Source organism: Microtus ochrogaster, linkage group LG5 (assembly GCF_000317375.1).
Source record: "Microtus ochrogaster isolate Prairie Vole_2 linkage group LG5, MicOch1.0, whole genome shotgun sequence".
Lineage (NCBI taxonomy): Eukaryota > Metazoa > Chordata > Mammalia > Rodentia > Cricetidae > Microtus > Microtus ochrogaster.
The window spans coordinates 63,604,188-63,613,051 of record NC_022031.1 but is presented as its reverse complement, the minus strand read 5'-3'; the positions used below and the strand labels follow the sequence as shown (position 1 = coordinate 63,613,051).

General features: G+C 41.5%; 1 protein-coding gene across 1 annotated transcript in view; it reads left to right on the top strand.

Moving 5' to 3' along the window:
• Necab1 (N-terminal EF-hand calcium binding protein 1) overlaps positions 1 to 8,864 on the top strand; it is a 149,356-nt gene that overhangs the window by 57,422 nt on the left and 83,070 nt on the right. The gene's annotated exons all lie outside the window — the stretch shown is intronic.

Sequence of the window (8,864 nt, the reverse complement as noted above, 5' to 3'; positions counted from 1 at the left end):
CACTGTATTGATGCAGTGGTGGACTGTATCCTTCACACTGTATTGATGCAGTGATCGACTGTATCCTTCACACTGTATTGATGCAGTGATGAACTATATCATTCCGCACTGTAAGACAAAGTAAGCCTTTCATCCTTTAAGTTACTTATTGCCAGGTATTTTCTTATTTTTCAACAAGCAAAGTGACTAAGACACACTCTATCCCACGGTGATGGGTTGAAATCTCTGAGCAATACAAATCTTTCCTCTTTTTTTCTTCTTTTAATTTTATTTTTAAAAGAATCTTATTTTCCAGTTCCCTCTCCCTCCCATCCTTCCATTTCCTCTATCTTCTTCCCACCTAACCCCCCCTCCACTCCTCAGAGAGGGTAAGGCCTCCCATGGGGAGTCAAACATTCTGTCACATCACTGAGGCAGGACCAAGATCCTCCACCTGTTTCGATGCTGAGCGAGGTATCCCTCCATAGGAAATGGGATCCAAAGAGCCAGGTCATGCACTAGGGAAAAATACTGGTTCCATTGCTAGTGGCCCCACAAAATGCCCAAGCCACACAACTATCACCCACATTCAGAGGGCCTAGTTTGATCTTTTGCCAGTTCCTCAGCTGTCAATCCCAATAGCTCGGGTCAGCTGTTTCTGTGTGTTTTCCCATCATGGTCTTGGCTCTTTTACTATTAATATCACTCCTCCCTCTCTATGACCGGATTGATGACTACCTTAATTGTCATTGTAAAACCTTCATCCAGTATTTGATGGAAGCAGATGCAGAGATCCACAGCTAAGCACTGGGCAGAACTTCTGGAGTCCAGCCATAGAAAGGGAGGAGTATTATTACAAGCAAAGGGGTCAAGATATTCCCTTTTTTCAAGTTGCTTATATAAGACATCCTGTCTGTCACAGTAGCAAAAAAGTTAGCTAAGTCAGGGTACTAAGACAAGAAGCCCCTCCAGGAACATACAGATGAGCGTAAGTCTCCCCCCGCAACAAATACAGGGAAAGTGTGTTTCAGAATAAATGGGGGAAAGTAGAAGTAGTAAGAGATGTTTGCTGCAGCTTACAGATGGATCTTCCCCACCGAAAACAATGACACATTGGAAGTGGCAGGAGGTAGAAGAGATAATAAAGGAGACAGTCAGGAAATGGAAAGTCAGAAAGTGGAGCTGAGGTCCCCAGAGAGTCTGGAAGCTGATGCAGGGTGGATGTGGGAGGCGGTGAGCGCCATCGAAAAAGCAGTGAAATAAAACAGAAGAGAAGTGGAGAGTGGGTGGGGAGCTGTGTGTCTGTGTGCTCTGAAGACATCAGCCAGGGACAGCTTTGTCAGCCTGGAAGGCAATAACTGTCAATCAGCCAATTAGAGCTCAAGCCTCCTCAAGCCCTTAAGAGTCCAGTGCTTAGCTTGTCAGTTAGTGTATGTTTTGGCACTTGGACAACACATTTTAGTAAAACTAATGCCTGGCAAGTTTTTTCTTGTATCTTTTTCTTGGCTTCCTCTCCATTTTTTGTTAACTTATTGTACAACTGTAAATTCAGACTGTTTTCTTTATGGGTTTCTGATTGTGGGATAATATTACAGAAGAAAACATCAATTTCCAGGCCCATTATACCATACCCATCCACAATTTTTAAATGACAGCTGAGACGCAGCTTTTAACATTGTGCCTAGGAGTCTGTTCATAGTCTTAAAGAAAAGAGTCTTGAGTTCTTTTCTGATGTTTTAGAGGTAGGGTCTAAAGTCGGTCTGTTTGTGAATAATTGAATAAGTTGAGAATACTTGCTCACATGCTGAGAATAAGTTAATGACAAGGAGACAATGCAGTCTGAGAGGTGGCACTTGTTCAGAGTGCCTGACTTTTTAGAGCATCCCACTTGGACCAAGTGAAGGAGATGCTGAGCTCAAACACACCTATTGACATCAATCACTGCTGCTTAAATTGTGATTCCAGGATCAGCTGCACAATTGTGGGAAGCTTGAGATCAACTTCCCCACAGGGAAGTTCTGGGCATCGAGCTCAGGAGCTTACACTAACAAGCTCTTCTAGTGACAAGCATTCACTGAAGTTTGAGAAGCAGGGGTATGTGTAGCAGTAGAATATTCAAGTGGAAAGGCCCAGAAGGTGGCTGGCTACACAAACAAAGCCAGAGTCTGAGTGAGAAAACAGAATCCCAGGCCAAGGAAGTAAGTTATTACTAGCAATGACACCTGAGGAAATGAAGATAATAAGAGCCCTACACACACACACACACACACACACACACACAAAAAAAAAAAAAAGATGTGGAGGGAAGGACCTTAACGTCCTCAGTCCTCCAATATCCAGGAAAGCCAGGTTTCTCTGTTAGGCACAGAGATCAGTTTAAGAGACAGCAATGCCAAATGGCCTGTTGACATGTAGGGCGACCCTTTAAACAAGCAGGTCTCTCACCCTGCTGGACATAATTGAGTTCTCTGTGGCTCCAAATAAAGAGTGACAGACTGTATTGCTGTGTCTATAATTATTGGACTTAGATTAACAAAGTATATAATTATAATAAACTTCAGCCCTGCTTGCAGAGCAAGGAATTGAAGAAGGATGCTTAAAAGAAATCACACACTAGCTCAGAATTGAAAATAATAGGTTACTTATTTAGGGGTAGACTCACAAATCAGAATCCTCTGCTAGAATGGGAGAGCAACTGAATCCCGCAGCCAGAAAAGAGGGCCTGGGTGCGGGCTTTTCATTGGCATTTATAGTATAAGAGATCATACCCAAGTGGGCGGGTAACTTAAAAGCTACCTGCTGTAGGATTTCCTACAGCAAGGAGTATTCTTTGCAGATTATGTTCAAAGGTTGGCAAATGCTTCATTTACCTTGTGAGAGTTTTGAGAGGTGAAGGCTGGTGCTAAAACATTACTTTGACAGGCTGCGTCCCTGTGCATAAGTCCCTGAAGCCCATTGTCTGGGGGCCTGGTCTGGAAATCTGTATTTCTGAAAATTCCTCAGGCAGTTCCTCAGTTCAGTCAGATTGAGACTGGAGCATAAGCCAATTAGATATCTGCCCTAAGAAAAACAAAGTCAGAAAGAAAAATGCTTCCCACTCTCCCAAACCAGATCTCCGCCTCTGCTCCTCCCGTTCTTTGATCTCTGCTGTGGCCTCTCCCCTCTGGTTGCCTCATCTTTTCTCATTTTTCAGGTTACAATTCCAGGCTTTTGCAAGTATAACTCCTGTCTTTCCTATGGCCCCTCCTCCCCAGTCTCCTTCCAAATGCAGGCACCTTCCAGGGCAAACTTTATTAGAGTAACCGCGAAGTACCCTCCTTATTTTCAGATGAACTTTATGTTGCAAGCTGAGTACACCTGGAAACATGCCTGTCCAGTATGTGGATCATTGCAAGATGAATTCCATGAACAGTCATGAGCTAATTGTGCCCTGAATTGTGCCTACTATCTCTCCCTTTAAAATGGTTACTTTAAACTGAACAATCGCAAACTATACTACATGAGTGAGTATAGCATCCCTAAAAAACAAATCCTTGTGTTCCCTTTGTTTGGAGAGAAGCCTGGAACCCATGTTTCCTCACTCCACTCTTCTGTGTTATCTATGTGCTTGTTTGGGCTCTGTGCTCCTCTGGACACAAAGACACTGTGTTCATTGGTAACACTCTCATGCCTCATTTCTCGGGATTGTAGTTCTCTTATTTCTAAGGCTCCAGATTTCAGAGAAGGACTAAAACTTTGGTTCTGACCATTGCCAAAAGTTCTAAATGTGAATTGAGAACTGGCCCTCTCCACATCTTCCTATACTTTCTCTTTTGTGTCAGAGTTTAGTTACTCTCCACTCCTTGTCTTCTGAACCATTGGTTCCTCCTGGCTGTTCTTCCAACCATCCTGTTCCTTTGCAATCCCTCTCCCTCCATTTGTTCTAAAACGAAACCATCGTTTAGATTTCTGTAGAGTTACAGAGCAATAAGAGTCTGCATAGTGGAAGTTACTCTATTCAGTATTTGTATATTCAGTGAATGGTGCCTAGTCCTTGCTGTGGAAGGAAGAGAAAAGTGGAGGACTCCCCAGCCTCTCCTTGGGAAGTCTGAAGACTGCTACATTGGCATGAAGCATCTCAGTGCATATTCTCAAAGAGCTCCCGGGATCTTCACCTTTCCTTCCTGTAACTGACTACTCTATTTGCAGCTGACACTGTCGTGGAGTCTAAATTCCTGCATGAGAAGACAAGACTCAAGTTAGATGTGCCTGGGTTTGAAGCTGGGCCCCTCTCCTAACTAATGAATACGATGGGTATTTGTACAGTGAGAAAGTGATAAGTAGTAGAGTCCTTACATGGAGTGGAATGCTTTGGGAGATGCTCAGTGGGTGTCCAGTTCACGCTCAACACTCCCTGTAGGTTAGCAGTGGTTAGCCAGCTCTATCTGTTTACAGTTTTCATCATAATGCAGTGTGGTAACTCCTGATTTTGAAGCTAGCTCTTGAGTTTAGAGAGTGCTCAAAGGACCGTGAAGTGACACAGAGACCCAACCATGATGCTATTTGGTGTGCATGCCTACTTGAGCCTCACACAGGATGTTAGAGCAGGTTTAACCATTTCCTAGAACTACTCTGGAAAATGTCATAAACCGAGTGGCTGAAAGCAACAGGAATTTAGTCTTTCACAGTTCTGAAGACTGGAAGTCCAGTATACAGGCTCAGCAAGACCTTACACTCTCGAATCTTAAGTGGGGAACCTTTCTTCATTTCCTCCAGCTTCCCATGGTAGCTGGCAAATTCTAGGATTTCTTGGATTGTGGAAGAAGAGTTCCAGTTTCTGCCTATGCTTCCCTACTCTTCCGTCTGTGTCTCAATACCCAAAATTTCCTTCCTTTTCTCATCTGAAGAGGAAATCATTTAGCATACACACTAATGCAACATTACCTCCATTTTAATTTCCTTATATCTACAAAGACGTTATTTCTCATGCAGAGTCTAAGACATCAATATTTTGAGTACACAAAGCAGCTCACTGCAAGGCCCAGAGGAAATAATTAGGATATCATGGCTGAGTAAATCAATAACTTGTAGCTCAAGAAAAATGTGATTTTCTAACTCTAGCTGATCTCCCATATAGGAAACGTGTTTATGTGTGAAAAACAATCTAATTTTAATTTGCCTCAATATTAGGAGAGTTCAGATTCTTGCATGAACCTGGGGTTTAATGATTGCAACAAAGATACCTAGGATGTGGAAGCTGTAGTTTTGGAAAGGAGATGAAATGAATATAAACAGAAGCAGCAAAGGAGGAGTTTATAATGGTGGTCTTTCAATGAGAAAGGCACAATCCTTTGTTCGTATTTTTGAGCTGAAATGCAGGTAAATCTGTAGGAAAACACCTAAGAGAGATAAGAGGTTGAATATAAAATTGCTCTGAGGTGCAAGCTAAGCTGACAGCTGGGGATCTTGAGTTCCCAGACCACAGAGCTCTGGTGTTCTCTCTTGGGCTGAAGAGCAAACATACTTCTCAAGACAAAAGATTGATTTCCTCAGAGTTTAGGGAGCCCAACACAACACATAGAATACAACTTCCAATACCTTCATGGTTGGATGTGAATGCTGTTAAATATTTACTCTTTACTCTTTCTTCTACACAGAATGTCAAATGGTGGAGTTTGCAAAATAGTGTCAGGTTCAAATGGACAGACTGAATGCAATCTCTACTAAACAACCTCACATTGCACAGTATATGCAGAGAAACCATGAGCCTCTCCTGTTAACCTCAATTTCTTGCTTTTACTGATTTCTGTCAGTCCAACTACAAAATTCATTATTTCCATTCAAGGGGCAATGTAATGATCATAGACAGAGATGTCTTAGAAAGGAAGAAGCAAACCTTCCTGACATCCTGACACCCAGGAGCCATGTGGGCTCACTAGTGCCGTATTCATACACTGCTTCCAAACCTTTGACAAATACAAATGTATATAGCCAATCTACCTCTGGTTTGACATTTGTGTTATTTTTGAATATGCATTTCTTCCATGATAACGAGAACTCTTCAGGTGGTCCATGATAGCACGCAGTTCACACAGCAACCCGTCTACTTCATGTTTGTCTTCTTCGTCTTTATTTCCATTATTGCCAGTCAGGTGGCTATGAACAGCCTTGTGTTTGGTTTCTACCCCCTTTCTGGCAGCAAGATGAGAAGTGGTTCTTCTTTTAACACCTCTCTCATTCTGTTTTTGTAGGAATGTGAGCTGTTTACCAGTATTCATTCTCTTCACTTGGCTTTCTCTCTCTTCCCCTTTCCCTTTCTTTTCCTCATTTTAATATGCTGCTATTGGTAAAATACCATTGGACCTTTTGCTATAAACATGGGAAAAAGCAGGAAAATCCTACGTTATCAGAAACACTCTAGTCTCTTCTGTGGTTTATGTGTCCTGTAAAATCTTGCACTGCTACAGGGTGTGATAGATCACAGCATGAAATGAGTCCTACTGTAACTTATCCAGGGGAGTCTTCTGTAAAGAGAACTATGGCTTTCTGCCCACTACCAACAACATGGCACAAAAACCACTGAGCACAGGAGCCACGAACACTGCAGCTCTTGACAGGCATCATTTGTAGTAGCCAACCAGCAGGGCTCCTGTGTTCATCATTCCTAACTGTTCTATTTCATGCTATATTCAAGTCATTTCACTTTCAATAGCAGACTGGAGCTGTTTATTCTTTTGGAAATTCAAAATAAGTCTCATTATGAACTATGAACCATTGCAGAAAATAAGTACACAACCTGTGCCCTTTAATGTCCCTTTCAAGCCTGAAGTTCTATAAAATCAGTAAGATTCAGAAAAAAAATCTTACATCTTATGGTGGTACAACAAAATGCCTGAGCTAGATAACCCTGAATCCTATATGCTTAAAAACATTCTGTTGGTTTCTCCTCAAAACTTTTCACAAGTCAGTTTCTTCCTGCCCATCTCCTCCTCTCTGTCTCTCACTAGCAGACTGAATCCTGCTGACCACACTCACTTATTAGTTTATGCAGGGAAAGCAGAAAACTGGAGAGTGGAGAAATGCATCTTAAAGAATACTGTACTGCTAGATTATAAACTAAATTTAGATTTATAGAATATTTTTATATGTTAAACAAGTATATCCAAAGTAAAGGTTGGTATTCAGTGTAAAAACAAGGCTATCCTCTTCCCCACCCCATGCAGACCGCATACCCACTGGGTTGTGTGCTCCACCCAGATCCGCAAGCCCCCGGCTACTTCAGTAGCCTGGGAATGAGGCTCTGTGCCTCGCTCTCCTCCCACCACTGTCAATCTAATCGAGTCAAGCTACTTACCTTCAGATTTTTCTGTGATTCCAAACTGACAAGAGAGCAAGGAGGAACTTCCTGCCGTGTTGGATGATGCACATTCCAATCAAAGGAATAGCCTTGTTCCCTGAAATTGAATGAATTCCTAGTCACACTTTTAATTTTTATTGCAAACATTATTTTTAATAGAATATCCAATGTTTATCTACTTTTTCTATTTGTATTTAACCTTTGGACTTTAGCTTAGCTGTATTACCCTGAGATACACTCTTTGACACCTCAGAAAAGATCACCAGTTCTCCTACATCAACTGGTTTATTCTCATTTATTGGCTATACGAGTCTTTTTCTGTATGTTTGAGACAAGGTATCACTGTGTAGCTCTGACTGTCCTAGAACTCTCTATGTAGACCAGGCTGACCTTGAATGCACAGAGATCTGCCTACCTGTGCCTCCTGAGTGTTGGAGTTAAAGGTATGTGCCACCATGTCTGGCCTCTGAGTCTACTTTTGAACTAAGCTCCAAGAGACTAGAAATCTAGTGTATTCATTTTGATATCTATTGCAGCCTCAGGTATCAATGGCTTTTAGAATCATGTCTGATACGTAGCAATACATGTATGTGGAATAAACAGATGAACACACACCAAAACCAACACAACAGACCTTACATATTCTGTCTAGTGACAAAACCATGCATCGAAGTATCAAAATATTCAGATACCAGAAAGAATATCCAGTGTTATATAATGACATCTTGAGTTTGATTGCATAACATAGAATGACAGGGCTGGTGATGGAAGGCTACAGCAGTGTCTCTCTTGGGAGTAAAGGAAGACTCCTCTAGGAAGGTGTCATTGAACTCTGCCATGTGACAAGTGCATATTCTAAGATTTTTCAAACTCATGTTCCTTGTAGATCCTCATATACTTTAGATCTTTAGGAGGTATGTTTCTAGTCCTTGTATCTTAATTTTGAAAAGTAGGAATTATAATTGAAATCATTGTTAAATTCTTATTTATCTTTGCTAATATTTTTATGCTTCTTCTTTCCGTCATAATGTGATTAGTTATAATGATTTGTTGACTAGTACTGAAGTCTATTTTCATTCCTATACCATACCCTTCTGGGCCCATGCCATGGCATTATTCTTCTGAAAAAAAACATATGCTTATTAGCATTTCACCCCAGTATTTTGAATTTATCTTCACAATTGTAATGATTTTCTATTGCTTACCTCTGAATTTTGAGCCATGTAACAATAACATCTTGGCGATCACTTGAAATAAGCATCGAATCACATTTGTCTCACAGGTATGTCAGCTCTAGTTCTGCTAGGTCAGCAGTCATGATGCTTTATTAGATGACTGCATTGCACTAGTGACCCAAAGTTCTCTGTGCCCAGCCACTCACTTAACACTGAAACAGTACTGAGACAGAGCTGCTAAGACCCAGTGAGGCGAAGTATCCAAGATCACAGAGACAGTAAATTGTGGAGTTAAGATTTGGACTCAGCATTCCGGCCCCAGAGCTCATGCCCTTTGCTACTGTGTGTTATTTTTCTAGACGCTTGAAAGGAAA